The sequence below is a fragment of the Mustela putorius genome, unplaced genomic scaffold, assembly GCF_011764305.1.
Source record: "Mustela putorius furo isolate JIRA1106 unplaced genomic scaffold, ASM1176430v1.1 tig00000127_pilon_pilon_pilon, whole genome shotgun sequence".
NCBI classification, from domain to species: Eukaryota; Metazoa; Chordata; class Mammalia; order Carnivora; family Mustelidae; genus Mustela; species Mustela putorius.
Window position 1 is genome coordinate 8,518,403 of NW_025421288.1, and position 16,503 is coordinate 8,534,905.

At 46.0% G+C, this 16,503-nt stretch overlaps 1 long non-coding RNA gene and 10 other non-coding genes across 13 annotated transcripts; 2 read left to right on the forward strand and 9 right to left on the reverse strand.

Moving 5' to 3' along the window:
- Window positions 1-1,476: 1,476 nt before the first annotated feature.
- Window positions 1,477-5,236, reverse strand: LOC101682453. 3 transcript variants are annotated; one of them, XR_006601676.1, is made up of 12 exons: window positions 5,174-5,236; window positions 4,586-4,638; window positions 4,239-4,331; window positions 3,962-4,012; window positions 3,590-3,624; window positions 3,316-3,467; window positions 2,992-3,038; window positions 2,778-2,812; window positions 2,526-2,562; window positions 2,036-2,077; window positions 1,771-1,801; window positions 1,477-1,589 (listed from the first exon to the last, which is right to left on the reverse strand). It is a non-coding gene; the product is annotated as an uncharacterized LOC101682453 (long non-coding RNA). The 3 variants fall into 3 exon arrangements; XR_001176139.2 differs by lacking the exon at window positions 5,174-5,236 and having other exon boundaries at window positions 4,586-5,036; XR_001176140.2 differs by lacking the exons at window positions 3,962-4,012; window positions 5,174-5,236 and having other exon boundaries at window positions 4,586-5,040.
- Window positions 1,872-1,996, reverse strand: LOC123388731. The gene has a single exon (XR_006603252.1). It is a non-coding gene; the product is annotated as a small nucleolar RNA SNORD22 (small nucleolar RNA).
- On the reverse strand, window positions 2,267-2,335 carry LOC123388730. The gene has a single exon (XR_006603250.1). It is a non-coding gene; the product is annotated as a small nucleolar RNA SNORD31 (small nucleolar RNA).
- Window positions 2,639-2,708, reverse strand: LOC123388729. Its single transcript, XR_006603249.1, has one exon. It is a non-coding gene; the product is annotated as a small nucleolar RNA SNORD30 (small nucleolar RNA).
- LOC123388725 lies at window positions 2,885-2,951 on the reverse strand. Its single transcript, XR_006603244.1, has one exon. It is a non-coding gene; the product is annotated as a small nucleolar RNA SNORD29 (small nucleolar RNA).
- Window positions 3,146-3,272, reverse strand: LOC123388732. The gene has a single exon (XR_006603253.1). It is a non-coding gene; the product is annotated as a small nucleolar RNA SNORD22 (small nucleolar RNA).
- Window positions 3,693-3,767, reverse strand: LOC123388726. The gene has a single exon (XR_006603246.1). It is a non-coding gene; the product is annotated as a small nucleolar RNA SNORD28 (small nucleolar RNA).
- Window positions 4,086-4,159, reverse strand: LOC123388727. The gene has a single exon (XR_006603247.1). It is a non-coding gene; the product is annotated as a small nucleolar RNA SNORD27 (small nucleolar RNA).
- LOC123388728 lies at window positions 4,443-4,515 on the reverse strand. The gene has a single exon (XR_006603248.1). It is a non-coding gene; the product is annotated as a small nucleolar RNA SNORD26 (small nucleolar RNA).
- A 5,462-nt stretch (window positions 5,237-10,698) lies between the features above and the next one.
- LOC123388743 lies at window positions 10,699-10,892 on the forward strand. The gene has a single exon (XR_006603264.1). It is a non-coding gene; the product is annotated as a U2 spliceosomal RNA (small nuclear RNA).
- A 3,461-nt stretch (window positions 10,893-14,353) lies between these two features.
- On the forward strand, window positions 14,354-14,537 carry LOC123388713. The gene has a single exon (XR_006603215.1). It is a non-coding gene; the product is annotated as a U2 spliceosomal RNA (small nuclear RNA).
- Window positions 14,538-16,503: the final 1,966 nt, after the last annotated feature.

The window sequence follows — 16,503 nt, forward strand, 5'->3', positions numbered from 1 at the left end:
CTGAAAGAACAAACGCAAGGAGGGGTGGCGGGGTGGTTGTCAATTAAGCATCAGCCTTAGGCTGGGTCCTGACTCCAGCTTCCTGCTCAGCAGGGGTTCTGCTTCTTCCCCTCCTTCACCCACCCCCAATATAAGCTGTGCTCTCTGAGATCTTAAAAAGCGGGGTGTGTGTGTGTGTGTGTGTGTGTGTGCAGGGACGATGACCAGGTAGGATTATTGCACTCAAGGTGTATTTACGCCAACAGCATAGACAATGATTGGTCAAGCAAGGTAAGCCTTTTAGCAGTTGACAGAAAATACTTAATTTTATTTTTTTAAAAGATTTTATTTATTTATTTGACAGAGAGAAATCACAGGTAAGCAGAGAGGCAGGCAGAGAGAGGAGGAAGCAGGCTTCTCCTGGAGCAGAGAGCCTGATGCGGGGCTCGATCCCAGGACCCTGGGATCATGACCTGAGCCGAAAGCAGAGGCTTTAACCCACTGAGCCACCCAGGCGCCCCGACAGAAAATATTTAAAGATTTTATTTCTTTGGGGTACCTGGGGGGCTCAGTGGGTTAAAACCTCTGCCTACTGCTCAGGTCATGATCCCAAGGTCCTGGGATTGAGTTCAGCATCCAGGCCAGCATCAGGCTCCCTGCCCCCCTCTGCCTACTTGTGATCTGTCAAAAAAAAAAAAAAAAAAAAAAAAAAAAAAAAAGACACACACACACAACAAAGTACTGTATTATTAAAAAATCTATATTTGTCAGAGACACAGCCAGAGAGGGAACACAAGCAGGGAGAGTGGGAGAGGGAGAAGCAGGCTTCCCGCTGAGCAGGAAGCCTGATTGGGAGCTTGATCCCAGAGTCCTGGGATCATGACCCGAGCTGAAAGCAGACATGTAATTGAGCCACCCAGGTATCCCCAGTGGACAAAATTTTAAGTAGGTTCCATGCCCAGTGTGAAGCCCAACACAGGCTTGATCTCAGGACCCTGATTCATCAAGCTGGATGCTTAAATTAACTATCCAGGGGCCCCTGAGTCACCTCCATAAAGGAACCCAGAGAATTCCAGAAAAAGGGCATGTAGCAATCCCGGGTTTCACTATAGGAACAGAAATGCAAGGGCTGTAGGCCTGATCCTACAGGAAAAGATGCCACGGAAACCATGCTGAAGTTTTGTGTGCAGAAAAGTGCAGCGAAACACCAAAATCTGACACTTTTTTTTAGTGTAAGGGATCCTTGATGGTCATGCCCCACTGGCTCCTAGTGCCTCAGGTTAGCCTGCTAAAGTCATCACCCAAACCCATTCCACACAGTATGGCATAGCAGTTGACGGTGGGGAACCGTAGATCTACTGAGGTTCCCTGAACAATGCTTCCCCCCAAGCCAGACCACAGTAGGCAACCTGCCACACTGAACAATGCTGACAAGGGCAAATTTCCCAAGATTACTTCCTTCTGCTCCGCCAGACACTCAAAACACATGAACAACAATAAATGTTAAACTTTTATTTAGAAAGGTTTACACAACTGTATGCACACTTCCACTAGGTTGTACAAAAAATGACCTGAAAACTTCCTTTTGATATCCCTGAAGAATTGGATTCCTGTAGAGGGGGAAAAAAAAAAAAAAAAAAGGTGAAATTTTCTTTCTAGGTAATAATGTATGTAATATGTTCACCCTACCCTTTAAACTAGTTCACCTTTAAAAACCTTCCTCCAGGCATACCTTTTCTGCTTATCTTTCTCTATTAAATTCTAAACACCAACATTTAAATAGACACTAACCTAGAATACAGGCCTTGTTCTTTCTTCAGACCTGGAAAACAAATACATTCAACTTCAACAAGAGATTTATCACTCTTTCCCATATTTAGAACCCACTTATGATCCCTCAGACAGTTCCTTCTGGAACAAGTTTCCTCTTTTCCCCCAGCCAGCCCCAGTGGGTTCACCTTTACAGGCTCTGGGACTAGGACAGGAGGTAGGACATGTGACTGTTTCTTCACTGGGAAGTTCTAGTTTGGGCCACCCTGCACCTAGATTTACTCACCTGACTTCGACTGGAGCCCAGGAGAAAAATGGCTCAGGGTTCCTGCAGAAGAATAATTGAGAACTAAGCCTCTCAATCATCCCTAGGGGTCTCTGCTGCTTAGAGCAAAGGCTTTTTGAGTTTCAGCATGCATATTTTACAGTAACCACCAGGTAGTCCATGAACTTCCTACTGGCTTAAATGTCACTTGATAAAACTTTCCACTGCTGTCACTTCATTTTAAGACAAGCTCTCAGCTCAGAAAATACCTTTCAGTCACAGTGATCAGACTGGGGCGGTATTGAATTCATCACTGGTGAGGGGGAGCTTGTTGTGCAGGTGGTTCAGAATGGTCAGAGACAAGAGACAAGACTCCGCAGTAAGCCAGTCATGTCTTCTTATAGCTACCCAAGAAAAATGACACCCAACACACACACACACCCCCACAGACCCCAAAACACCTGACAAATTTTATACAGCAGCTGAAAGACAGTGTTACAAAGGCATTTACCTCAAGTCACTCTTGGGCTCCACAAAACGTACTGGACCTGAAACAGTTAAGACCAGAATCAGTAATGCTTACCTCCAACAAAAATTGTTCCCACTTAAAATTACCATTCCTTGGAGAATCAGACTTCTGAGTCTCAACAGCAAGCCATCAGCCGAACGAGATTCCATGTAAGTCATCATGCATTTAAGGCCCTCAAAAGGCTATTTTTTTCTACCTGATATGCTCCACGTACTACATATATAAACAACTCACCTTTGAACTAGCAAGCAGGTTATGGGTAGCAGCACCTAGAAAAAGACGAAAGTGTAGGTGTATAAAAAGCCCTTCCACATAGCATCCCTCTGCTCCTGCCTTCACCAGTTTCTCAGGTGTTCACTTATTTTCATTGTGTAAGTCATAGTGAGCTAGTTTGATTCATCACAGAAACTGCCTATCTGGGGCATGAACCAGACATCAATCGACTAACCTGTCAACTCTGGAGGCTTTGGGGTAACACACAGGAACAAGCTGCTTCTGAATGAGAAAATCACAGAATTAGTAAAGGATCTAAAACAGCCCAGTCCATCCTAACTATGGTCAACAGATTTAAGCTAAAAAAATGCTACTGACAGGCATATGCTGTACCTCAGACAGTTCCTTATGGAACAAATTCTCATCCTCTCTCCCAGTTAGCCCCAGTGGGTTCACCATTACTGGCTCTGGGGCTATGACTGGGGTAAGACAGGATGCTTGCTCTCCTCACTGGCACATACTCTGCCAAGCCACAACCACTCAGGTTACAAGTACTCACCATTCTTAACACTTGCCAGGAGTTCAACGATGGGCAGAAATCTTGAACATCTAGAGGAAATAGATCAAGGGACCCCTGGCTGGCTCAGTCCGTGCAACATGTGACCCCTGGGCTCGAGGTCATGAGTTTGATCCTCACGTTGGGAATGGAGTCTACATAAAATAAAAACATATCTCTGGTCACAACAAAAACAGCCACGATGAGAAAAGCCATCCTTTGGATACTGATCTCCTATACATGCATATTTATCACAGTACTGTCGGAAGCTACTTACCGTATCACAGATAAATGTATCACCCTCAGGACAACCTGCAAAAGGGGAACAAACGGTTACCTAAAAATACAAAGTGGAATAAAGTTTCTTCGTTAACAAAAACTGCCATCAGAACTCTAACATGCTATTAATTGTCGCACCTCACAGAGGATCAGCATATCTATTCAAATCATCTGACAGTTGACATGGGTGAGGGAGAGCACACCCTCCCAAGAACTCTACTGTTGGGCTGCTCTCCCTCCACGGCAAAATCATTCCAAGAACAAGCTGGAAGGAGCAAAAAGGCAACATGGCTCCACTGCCCATTTGCTCTCCTGGTTGTAGGCATAACCGAGAGGACACTCCAATCCCCCATTTCAACAGTTTAATTACCTGTATTCACCCAGGCAGACCGTTGGGTTGCTCAGGCCTAGTGATGAGATGCTAGAGCAGAAAAGAAAGGCATGATGATGTACCCAGGAAGAGTCGCTCACAGACCCTGGAGTACTCCCGGCCCACTTCTCAGCAGGAAGATGACATCACTTTTTAAGTTCAGCCATATGCTTGTCTTTTTTATGTTCATCATTGAGTGGTCAGCACAATTTGGACGAGAGCAAACCCCACCAGACCCCATGCCCACCCGCACCTGCAGAAATCGCCTCATACCCACCTGGAGCATCACAGTGAGGCCTAGTTCGCAAGGATCAGGGGACAGGTCTTGTCTCGCCCTCAAACCTCTAAGGTCTTTAGAGCCGAACCGCATCTGAAAGAAACCGAGGAGCACCCCTCACTTAGTGCCGTACCTCGCAGTCCCTCTCACGTTCGTGCCCTAACACTTCCGGGCCGAAACCCCACACGTCTGCTGCAGGGCGGTGCTACTCAGTTTTTAGGTTTTCTCCACTGAGCCATCAGAAAGAGAGAGTTCAAGTTAAGTATCATCCCCGTAGCACCCCCCCGGGGGCCTGCGTCAGCTGCACAGCAGAGAAACAGCGGGAGAGGATGACCACGAACACCTACCCACGCAAGTCGGCTCTTCTCCATTCTGCGGCGTTCAAAGGTGCGCCCGAACCCTGCGGACAAAGGGACATTAAATCCACACCCGTGACTTCACGTTCGCTTTGTCTTCCGGAGCTGCGACTGTGCTGGGCTTGGGCTGGGCGAGGCCCGTCTCCTCAGAGAGTCTTTTCCTCACGGAGCTCAGTACAGGTCTGTGAAAAGGTTCTCATCACAGAGAGGGCCGCCGCCACGGCCCGCCGTCGCCATTTTGTCCTTTACAAAGCTCGGCGGCGGCTCCGCGAATTCAAGGCCATGGCCAAGATTTTAACCCTCCCGCGCCAACCAGTAAACCCAGCCTAACACCCTCAAGCGTGCTTCGCTCACTTGACTTAAAAAAATAATGCAGGGGGGGCGCCTGGGTGGCTCAGTGGGTTAAGCCACTGCCTTCGGCTCAGGTCATGATCTCAGGGTCCTGGGATCGAGTCCCGCATCGGGCTCTCTGCTCAGCAGGGAGCCTGCCTCTCAGTGTACTTGTAATTTCTCTCTGTCAAATAAATAAATAAAATTTAAAAAAAAAAAAATAATAATGCAGGGAAAGTAAGCACTCACCCAACTCCGTGGAAAAATGAGACCGAAGGCCTCCCGCGAGATGCTTAAATACCACCTCGCAGAGGCCCACGGGACTTGTGGGAGGGACTATAGCGGACGCAGGCGTATAGAAAGAGGGCGCGCGGAGGAAAAAAAAAAAAAAAAAAAGTGAGAGCGCGCGCGAGCCCGGGGAGTTGTGGGTAGAGAATTCCCGGGAAGGCGGGAGTGCTGTGCGCACCCGCAGGAGCTGGGGCGGGAAAAAGACGCGCATGCGCTTTAGGGAAGGGCGCGGTCGGCTTTGTGGTTATGGTTGGGGTCTGGACCGCTACTTTTTTCTGGGACCAGGACGCCGAAGCCGAGGCTTCGCACCTGTGGTGGGCGACGCTCTGCTTCGGTCACCGGTGCCAGCACCCCCTGCCCCCCCCCACACCCCCTATACCGGTGTGTAGGCTCTGCCTCCACAGATCCCGAACCTCCTGAAGTCTCGACCGGTGTCATCTCGGTCCCGCGCCTGCCGCCCAGCGTCCATTGCAGCGCTGGGGCGCAGGGTTTTTGCATAGCGGGTGGCTGTGGGGAGGTCCTTTGTATGGAGCCATTTTGGTAAAGTGAATCAGGCTGTAAGTGCTCCGTTTGAGCCTTCCGACAGGGTTCCGATTTTTCCTGAGCTGCCACCTGTGAACTGCTGTCTAGTCCGCTGTCGTTGGAAGCTTGGCTTGTAGTTGAGCCAATGTTCGCTATCCTTGGAAGCACCGTTTTAAGCACACTACACGACTTGATTACTTTAGTTCTCCCAAATCCCAAGAGAGCCCCATAACTAGCCCCATTTTATAGATACGGGACCCTAGATGCAAGGAGTTCTTACAGAGGGGCTTGCAACTCTCACCTGATCCTCAAGGTGGTTCCAGTCACCTCTAGACCATTAGGACCAACTAGCTTGGTTCATCAGCAATTTGCGGTAAGTAGTCGGTATACTTGCCGGTTTCAGAAACATGGACTAAGCTCTGACTGTGTGCTCCTCTGTGTGACCTCACCTAACGCTGCAACCCGGGGAGGAAGCTATTAAGGTAATGTTACAGGTGAGGAACGTGAGGTCTAGGGAGGTTAAGTAACTTGCTGCGTGTTACCCATTTAAGAGATAATCAGAGCCAAGCAGTCTGCAAATTCAGGCTGTCTGATTCCATGCCGGCACATCTGACCACTAGGCTTTACGACTCTCATCTTAGAGTTACTGCTCAAGGTAGTCAGGGAGCAGGCAAATGCACAGGAAACAAATGGAATGATCCCAGGGCTCTGTTTCTCAGTCTTTTTGTTTGTTTTGTTTTGTTATCTCCCCTTCCCCAGGAGCCTTAAGAAGACATTTCTCTCTCCAGTCCCACTCATGAAATTTTAATACCACTGGTATGCTGTATATTTGCTTATGTACCATGGCCCTTTGAAGGGCCAGAAACCTCTTTAATATCTAAGATTTTTCCATCTCTCCCCCTGCCAAATCAATTGTCACTCTCAGGGGCAACAGTGTCCCTATGTGTGTCCCAGGGTACCCTAACAAGTATTCACAACTGAGAGAATTCCAGTTTGAATACATTTAGGGACTGAAATAAATTTATTTATTCAGCAAATATTAATTGCTTGCTCAAATACATGGTTGAAAAATTATAACAAAGTATATAGAAGATGTGGGGGTAAATGACTGACTCAGTTGAAGGAGTCGCTGATTCTTGATCTTGGGGTCCTGAATTCAAGCCCCACGTTCAGTATAGAGATTACTTAAATAACTAAAAAAAGCCTGAAGTATTTTACATATGTGTGTTTGTGTGTGTGTTTTGTGTATGAAACAGTTAAACTATGAACAATTCAGAAGGTCCACACTAGGCAGAAACAATATAGAGGGGTTGTGTGTGGAAATGGGAGTTGGGAAATGCTTTATGGAGTGCCTAGGCCTTGAAGAGTAGATTAAACAGACTACAGGGGTGGGGGTAGATGGGAATTCCAGTTAAAATTTGAGCACAGGGAGCACCTGCATGGCTCAGTCGTTAGGTGTCTGCCTTCTGCTCAGGTCATGATCCCAGGGTCCTGGCATCGAGCCTTAGGTGGGGCTCCTTGCTCAGCGGGGAGCCTGCTTCTCTCCCTCCTGCTGCTGCTCCCCCTGCTTGTGTTCCCTTTCTCGCTGTCTCTCTGTCAAATCAATCAATCAATAAAATCTTAAAAAAAAAATTGAGCACAGGCTTGGAGCTGGAGCAGAAAGGAAGTGTATGAGTGTAATTCATGAATGATGGGCTGGAGGGGAATCGTAGAATATAAAACTGGAAAAGATTTCCTGGGGAAGGCCAAATGAGGAGGGTCTGGAATGCAAAGATTATATGAACCGTAGATGATGAGGGGGAAAAGATAAAAGTTTTTGAGCAGGGAGGTGATAGGAAACTGAGAGAGAAGATGGAGACAAGGACATTAATTAGAGTGTCCGAGTAGTTTAGTCAACAGGGAAATGGATTCTGTACTAACAAGTGCACTGGCAATGGGAATGGAAAGAGGGGATTTAAGTCAGGGATCTCCAACTGACATATGTGCAGATTTGTAAATAATGCCCCTAAGTGATATGAACTGGTGGGGACAGTGGCAAACTAGGCCGCTTTTTAGACCAGTTGGTTGTCGCCTTGCTAAAATAGTGTCTCTGGGGGTGCCTGGTGGCTCAGTGGGTTAAAGCCTCTGCCTTTGGCTCAGGTCATGATTCTCAGGGTCCTGGGATGGAGCCCCGCATTGGGCTCTCTGCTCAGCAGGGAGCCTGCTTCCTCCTCTCTCTCTGCCTGCCTCTCTGCCTACTTGTGATCTCTCTGTCAAATAAATAAATAAAATCTTTAAAATAGTGTCTCTGTGTGAAAAATCTAACCAAGAGGATCCAAAAATCCAGAACTGTTTATTAATTTGTCCATTTTATTATTTTTTAATAAAAATAATTTTTTATTTTATCCGGCGCCCATGAGTAGGATTTTTGAAACAGAATTGGGGAGATTTTGTGTATGTCAAGGGGAGACTGAAGTTTGGTGGAAATAACGCAAGTTTCATTATCCACGGAATAAACACTGATTTTTTTTTCCTATGGATAAGAAAGGAGATTGTTCTGGAAATGAAGAATGTAGTAGTCACATGAAATGAAACTCTGTGTGTGTGTGTGTGTATGTGTGTGTAAATACATTTACTTGGCCAGGATCAAAAGGCTTGGGTGTCAAGTAATGAGAAATGGGAACAATGAGATGAAACAATTAGCGGAGGGTGTTAATGTTGTTATATTAACATCCAGGGCTCGTGTGTGGCTCAGTTGGTTAAGGCTCTGACTTCAGCTCCAGCCATGGTCTCACCGTCAGATGTGGAGCCCTGCCTCCAGCTGCCCGCTCAGTGGGGAGTGTGCTAGAGGTTCTCCGATTCTCTGCCTCTCCCTTTGTCCCTCCCTGCCCCGTGCTCTCTCTCAAATAAATAAACAAATCTTAGAAAAATATTAATATCCATTAACTGCTTCCCATGGAACCCGGGGAAGGTAGTATAGTAAGTGCTTTATGTGAAGTATTACCTCAGTTGGAAAATAATTTTTGGGTGCTTGGGGGGCTCAGTCAGTAGAGCGTGCGGTTGGGGGGTTGTGAATTCAAGCCCCACTTTGGGTGTGGAAACTACTTGGAAACAACGACAACAAAAATCTCATCCCTGGTGTACAGGTAAGAAAACTGGGGCACCTGGGTGGCTCAGTGGGTTAAAGCCTCTGCCTTCGGCTCAGGTCATGATCCCAGAGTCCTGGGATCGAGCCCGCATCGAGCCCCGCATCAGGCTCTCTGCTCAGCAGGGAGCCTGCTTCCTCTTCTCTCTCTCTCCCTCTCTGCATCTACTTGTGATCTCTCTCTGTCAAATAAATAAAACCTTTAGAAAAAAATGAAAGAAAACTGAGTATTAGATCGTTACTCACCCAGGGACACAGAGCTACTGTGGTTGAGCTGTGATTCAAACCTGGTCTCTACTTTTGACCCTGTTAAAATTTTTTTGCCTTTTTCCAAAAATTGGAGAGAGGCCAAAGTGATTGCTCAGCGTCCTTCTGATGCTGTAAAGTGAGCCAACACATCTTCGGGGTTATCTGATTTTCTAGGGAGTGTGTCCTTTTTTTCGACTTCCTATTTACTCTTGATTTGGTTATTTTATAATTCTGTGATATCCTTGTGTGACATTAGCCAGTTTTATTTTTTTATTAGCCAGTTTTATATCTACTTATGAACAAATTCATATCAGCATTCTTGACTGATGGATTCGAAAATACTCCTTTCCTAGAATTCTCCTTTGAACCAGTCTTAAATCTTATTTGTTCTCTCATTAGTAGGTTGCATAAAATCTTTCTTTTTAAAAGGTTTTATTTATTCATTTAACAGAGAGAGAGAGAGTGAGTGAGTGCATATGCAGGGAGAGAAGCGGAGGGAGACAGAGAAGCAGGATCTCTGCGGAGCAGAGAGCCTGATCTAGGGCTCCATCCCAGGACCCTGAGATCATGACCTGAGCTGAAGGCAGATGCTTAACCAACTGAGCCACCCAGGCACACCTTTCCTGTGGTTTTTACAACAAATTTTATCTGGCTCCCTGGATCTGATTTCCTCCCTTTTAATCAATCCATTCTCTACCTTATAGCAGGGAGATCTTTCCAAATAAAACATTTGTGGTCAAGTCTCACTTCTCGGCTCATAATCCTTCAGTACCCTTTCATAGTCTTTAGGCTAAAGACCAGGCCATCAATATAGCTGTCAAGACCCTTGCTTTCCTTGCCAGTTTCTTTCTTTTCTTTTCTTTTTTAAAGATGATTTATTTATTTATTTGACAGACAGAGATCACAAGTAGGCAGAGAGGCAGGCAGAGAGAGAGAGAGGAGGAAGCAGGCTCCCTGCTGAGCAGAGAGCCCGATGCGGGACTCAATCCCAGGACCCTGGGATCATGACCTGGGCCGAAGGCAGCGGCTTAACCCACTGAGCCACCCAGGCGCCCCTTCTTTTTTTTTTTTTAAAACCTCCTGTTCTCTCCCCAAGCCTGATTCCACCCTGCCGCCCATTGTAACTCTTTCAGGTTCAAGATCATGCCTGTGGAAATCATCGTTATATTCCTGTTGCCTGGCAGAATGCAAGACACTAAGAAGGACTCAATATTTTAGTTAATCTCCGTAAATTTCGAATGACCTTTTTCCAGCTCCAATTCATTGCGCTACGGGGTCCGGCGAGTTCGCTCAGGGAGCAACCCTGCCCCCAGGTGGCTACGAGAGGTACTGCCTCCCTAAAGGGAGGAAGAGATTATGCAAGTAACCACGGCTCTGCTAGGAATCGGGAGACCCGCCCGCAACCTCAGTGGAGAAACAATCAAAGTTTGAAACCAGAATTATCTGGATTGTGGTGAAGCATGACCTTGGGAAGCAATAGCCTGGTTTCAGGGAGATGAGGATGTTGAAAAGTATAACGACGGGCTCGAGTGCGGTGTTTGTCGACCCGAGGGAGGAAGGTTTGGGATGATGGAGGGTTGATACCGGTATTAGCGATTCTCGGCCTTTTGGCTAAGATCAAGTGTGGTATCTGTTCTTACCAGTTTAACATCTGATGCGTCCTCTATCTGAGAACAATGTATTCCACTGATTTTGGGAGTGGGAGCTGGAATGGGAGCTTGCTGTGTGTACTCCACGCATCATTTCCCTGGTCCCTGGGTGTTGAACAGGGTTGATGTACTTGGAGTTAGATGAACTTCACATCAGGTGTCCCGCCTGGGAAGAAGAGCTACCACAGTGGGAAGGACAAAGAGAAATCTCTGAAACTGCCCTTTGCTTCCCATTCTCTTCTTAACCCCTTGCACTCTGGCTCCGGTACTGGCCCCTCCACCAAGGCCACTACTGATCTTACTCACTTCATCCCAGAAGATACTTTCATCTTTTATTTTTTTTTTAAATAAAATATTTTTAAAAGATTTTATTTATTGGAGAGAGTGAGAAAGTGAGAGAACATGGGCAGAGGGGAGGGTCAGAAGGAGAGGGAGAAGTAGATGTCTTGCAGAGCAGGGAACCCAATGCGGGGCTTGATCCCAGGAGCCTGGAATCATGACCTGAGCCAAAGTCAGACATTTAACCGACTGATCCACCCAGACACCCCCTGCCCCCTTTTAAAGTAATCTCCACACCCAACGTGGGACTGGAACTCAGGACCCCAAGACCAAGAGTCACATGGCTCACCATGGAAGCAGTCAGGTGCCCCAATACGTTGTGCTTCTTGGCCTCTCAGTAGCATTTGACCCTGTTGACCTGCCTTTCTTTTCTTTCTTTTTTTTTTTTTTTAAAGATTTTATTTATTTATTTTACAGAGAGAGATTACAAGTAGGCAGAGAGGCAGGCAGAGAGAGAGAGGAGGAAGCAGGCTCCCTGCCGAGCAGAGAGCCCGATGTGGGACTCGATCCCAGCACCCTGAGATCATGACCTGAGCCGAAGGCAGCGGCTTAACCCACTGAGCCACCCAGGCGCCCTTGACCTGCCCTTCTTCCTGAAGTTGCTCTCCACCCTTGCTTTCTGATACCCGGCACTCTCCTGGGTCTCCTCTTGCTTCTTGGCCATTTTTCACGCTCTATCCCTACACGTTCTTCAGGGTTCTGCCCCAGTCCACTTGTTTTCTCACTCACTATGCTCTGCCTAGACCAACTTACCCAGAATCTTAGCCTCATTTACCATATACATATGCTGCCATGTCCCCAACATCGTCTCAACCCAGGATCTCCTGACTGCACACTTTTGTATCTAACGGTCTGCCGGACATCTTCACTGGGATGGCCCATAACCTGTTCAGCTTGTCCAAAACTGAATTCATCATCTTTTCCTACAAATCTGTTCCTTCTCCAATGGGCCCTCTCTTGCTCAGTGGTCTAAACCAGGTGTGGTCATTATCTCCAGTGCTGATAAACTGTAAGTGGTCTCCGGTCAAAGACTTCCAGGAACGTATTTGTATTGGAGCAACATGAGTTTATTGCTTGTTACAGGGAGGAGGAACACATACCATGGGAAACCACAGGGTGTCTCAGTAGGAGGCTGTTAGAACTTATTTTAGGATCTGGGCTTGTGTTAGGTGTTTGGGGGGAGGGTTTAAACAAGTGAGGCTTTACTTTGGATTCATTGCTTTTGGGAAGTGGCATCGTTTATTATTGGGTATCTTTTTTTTTTTTTAAAGGATTTTATTTATTTATTTGACAGAGAGATCACAAGTAGGCAGAGAGGCAGGCAGAGAGAGAGGGAGAAGCAGATTCCCTGCCGAGCAGAGAGCCCGATGCGGGGCTCGATCCCAGGATTACAAGACCATGACCCAAGCTAAAGGCAGAGGCTTAACCCACTGAGCCACCCAGGCGCCCCATTATTCAGTATCTGAATAAGTCTTATCTAGAAGGAGGGAAGACAGTGGTCAGATGAGGCTAACCTATGATTGGTAAAGAAACAACAGTCACTCATATTAGCAGGATAGGGAGCTGCTTGGACTTTTGTGATTTGGGCAGTGTTCATGTTTTTTCTGTGTTCAGATGTTATTATGTAGAATGGGCTTCTTTTGATTTGACCCATCATGATCAGAGTGGCCTTGTCTTATGTTGATATTCTGAAATTATGTTCAACAGGAGAACACCAAGGCCTTGGTGTAAGTGCCAGGCCAGCTTCTAGATATCAGCAGCTGCTTTTCTCCTTGTCAGTACCCTAGCTTAAGCCATTCTCCCCAGGATTTCTGCTGCAGATTTCCAACCTGGTTTCCTGGGTCTGACTTTACCTCCTGCTCCTTCTTCTCTCTCTCCTTCTTCTTCTTCTAGTTTATTTTTAAGTAATCTCCAACCAACAGGGGGCTTGAACTCACAACCCCCAAATCCAGAGTCCTATGCTCTACTGACTGAGCCAGCCAGGAACCCCTGACTTTACCCCCTTCTAATCCATTCTCCATATTATAGCTGGGGTAGTCTTTTTCTCTCTCCTCCCTCCTGCCCTCCCTCCTTTCCATCCATCCTTCCTTCCTAAGATTTTTTATTTGAAGAGAGAGCTCAGAGGGAGAGAGGAGAGGCAAACTCCCCGCTGAGCAGAGAGCCCAACACAGGGTTTGATCCCAGGACCCTGAGACCGTGACCTGAGCCAAAGGCAAATGCTTAACTGATTGAGCCACCCAGGCACCCCAAGAATGATCCTTTTTTTTTTCTTTCTAAAAATATTTTATTTATCTATTTGAGAGAGAGAGAGAGAGAGCATGAGCAGGGGAGAGGGCCAGGGGAAGAAGGAGAAGCAGACTCGCTGCTGAGCAAGGAGCCAGACATGGGGCTCTATCCCAGCACCCTAGGATCATGACCTGAGCTGAAAGCAGACGCTCCACCCACCAAGCCAATCAGGTGCCCAGAGTGATCTTTTTTCTTTCCTTCCTTCTTTCTTTTTCTTTTTTTTTTTTTAAGATTTTATTTATTTATTTAACAGAGAAAGAGAGAGATCACAAGTAGGCAGAGAGGCAGGCAGAGAGAGAGGGAGAAGCAGGCTCCCTGCTGAGCAGAGAGCCTGATGCGGGTCTTAATCCCAGGACCCTGAGATCATGACCTGAGCTGAAGGCAGAGGCTTAACCCACTGAGCCACCCAGGCGCCCCACTTTTTCAGTTTTAATGTCACTACTGCATTCCTTTCCTTGTGCTCCTTGACCCATTAACCACGTCCCCGAGGGCAGAAATCGCATCTGTATGATTTATTTTATAGAACAAGGCATCTGTTTTGTAGAACAAGGCATGACACTGGAATTCACTGAACGCCTGCGCTGTGCTTTGAAGTAAGCTTCTGAAGAGGTTGTTAGGAGAAATAGTCAACTGTAGACAGCTTCCTCGCCAAGGGCAGCTCTTGAGATGGAAGCAGTGTCTGCCTCCTCCTGGCAGCAAGAGGCACTGCCTCCGTTAGCGGAGAAGGGGCAGGCAAAGGAACAGCGCTCTGCTGGGAGCTGGGACAAGGGCATTGACCTCTGGGAAAAATTCAATTTGAGAACAGAATGTCTCAATTCTGCCAGTGGGAAGGTCTCCCAGGGAAGGGTTCGACTGGTTTTTGGAAGAGTTGCGATGTGGAATTTTATCAGGGACAGCTTTAAGCCTGCTTTTATTGCCTTGAGTGAAAATTTGGGAAGCAAGGTCTGATGGGAAACTTAATTGTAGGTTGTTTTGTTTTTTTTGGTCCAAGATCATGAATAGCATGTGTTCTTATCATTTATTGTTTTGTAAATCCTCTACCTGAGGGTATTTTATGAAGTGGATTTTTGGAACAGGGAGATTGAGGGGAGGCTGGCTCCGTCCGTTCCACAGACCAATCTGAGAGCACAGTACCTCCGTGAATGGTATGGGTCTCCCTTTCGGGATAGCAGTCAGTTAAAATGCAGACTGTCGGTACTCCACAGTGTCTTCTGGTTTTTGAAATAAAAAATTTAAGGTGAACCTGCTGTCTCCCCTCTTCCTTTCATGCTTTATTTGTGATGCACATTTTGTCTTTTCTGCCCTGGTTCTTTAAGATTTAGTCATTTGTAGTATTCTATTGAGAAATTTTCTACAAATTATTTTGTCCCCTGGTGATAGGCATTTTTTCAGATGACCAAATATTTGATGCTTTAACCAATGCTGCGTGAGATCTTTTTGTATGTTGCTTTGTGGACATGTCTGAGAGTTTCTCTGGGCTGTGAATCTAGAAGTGACATTTCTGGATAATAGCAAGGGTACTTTCAGTTGTATAGACTGTTGCAAACTGCCCACATATCCTGAATTGCAATTCTCTGCTATTCCTGCATAATCCCGTCCTTGCTGGCAAAATAACTGATAGTTTATTTTGAAGGTTAACAGTTGTTAGTATAAATGGCAACTTAAAAAACTTGGGGGGGGTACCTGGGAGGCTCAGTTGTTAGGTGTTTGCCTTCAACTCAAGTCATGATCAAGCTCCCTTCTCAGTGGAAGTCTGCTTCTCCCTCTCCCACTCCCCCTGCTTGTGTTCCCTCTCTCACTGTGTTTCTCCCTGTCAAATAAATAAAATTTAAAAATCTCAAAAAAATTTTTTTTCTAGTTGTTTGCTCCTGGCATGCAGAACAATTGTTTTGTGTCTAGTTTTCTTTTTCTTTTTTAAAAATTTATTTGACAGACAGAGATCACAAGTAGGCAGAGAGGCAGGCAGAGAGAGGAAGGAAAGCAGGCTCCCTGCTGAGCAGAGAGTCCAATGCGGGTCTCCATCCCAGGACCCTGGGATCATGACCTGAGCTGAAGGCAGAGGCTTTAACCAACTGAGCCACGCAGGCGCCCCTTGTGTCTGGTTTTTATTGAACTCTTCTTCTAGTAATTTGTGGATTCAATTTGATTTTTCTTTTTTAAAAATATTTTATCTTTTAAGTAATCTTTCACACAACATGGGGCTTGAACCTACAACCCCGAGATCAAGAGTTTCTTGCTCTACTGACTGAGATAGCCAGGCACCCCTCAACTTGATTTTTCTGTACAGAATTTTCTGTAAGTAAGTAGAGAAAAACATTTAAGTGTCAATTTTTCTTGCAAATTGAATGTTAGTGGGTGCCTGGGTGGCTCAGTTAGATGGGCATCTGGCTTTGGCTCATGTCATGATCCTAGTGTCCTGGGATCAAGCCCCTGCATCGGGCTCCCTGCAGTGGGGAGCCTGCTTCTTCCTCTCCCACTCCCCCTGCTTGTGTTCTTTCTCTCTGTCAAATAGATAAATAAAATCTTTTTGAAAAATTGAATGTTAATTACTTATAAAAGTGTTTTGTAAATTACTGGTAGTAAACTAAATGTGAGACCTGAAACCATAAAAAACTTGTAAGAGAACACAGACAGTAAGGTCTCTGACATCGGCCATAGCAACATTTCTTCTAGATAAGTCTCCTTAGACAAGGGAAATAAAAGCAGAAATAAACTACTGAGACCTCATCAAAATTAAAAGCTTCTATGCAGAAATGAAGGAAACAGTCAACAGAACTAAAAGGCAACCAACTGAGTGGGAGAAGAAATTTGCAAATGACATATCCAAAAAGGATTAGTATCCAAAATACATAAAGAACTTTACAAATTAACACCCCCAAAAACAAATAATTCAGTTAAAAATGGGCAGAAGATACAAACAGACATTTCTCCAAAGAAGACATTCAGATGGCCAACAGACACACGAAAAGATGCTCAGCATGACTCATCATGAGAGAAATGCAAATCAAAACTACAATGAGATACCCCTCACACCTGTCAGAGTGGCGGAAATCAGTAACAGAAGAAACAGCAAGTGTGGAAAGAAAAGGAACCCTCTTGCACTCTCAGGGGGGAATGGAAAC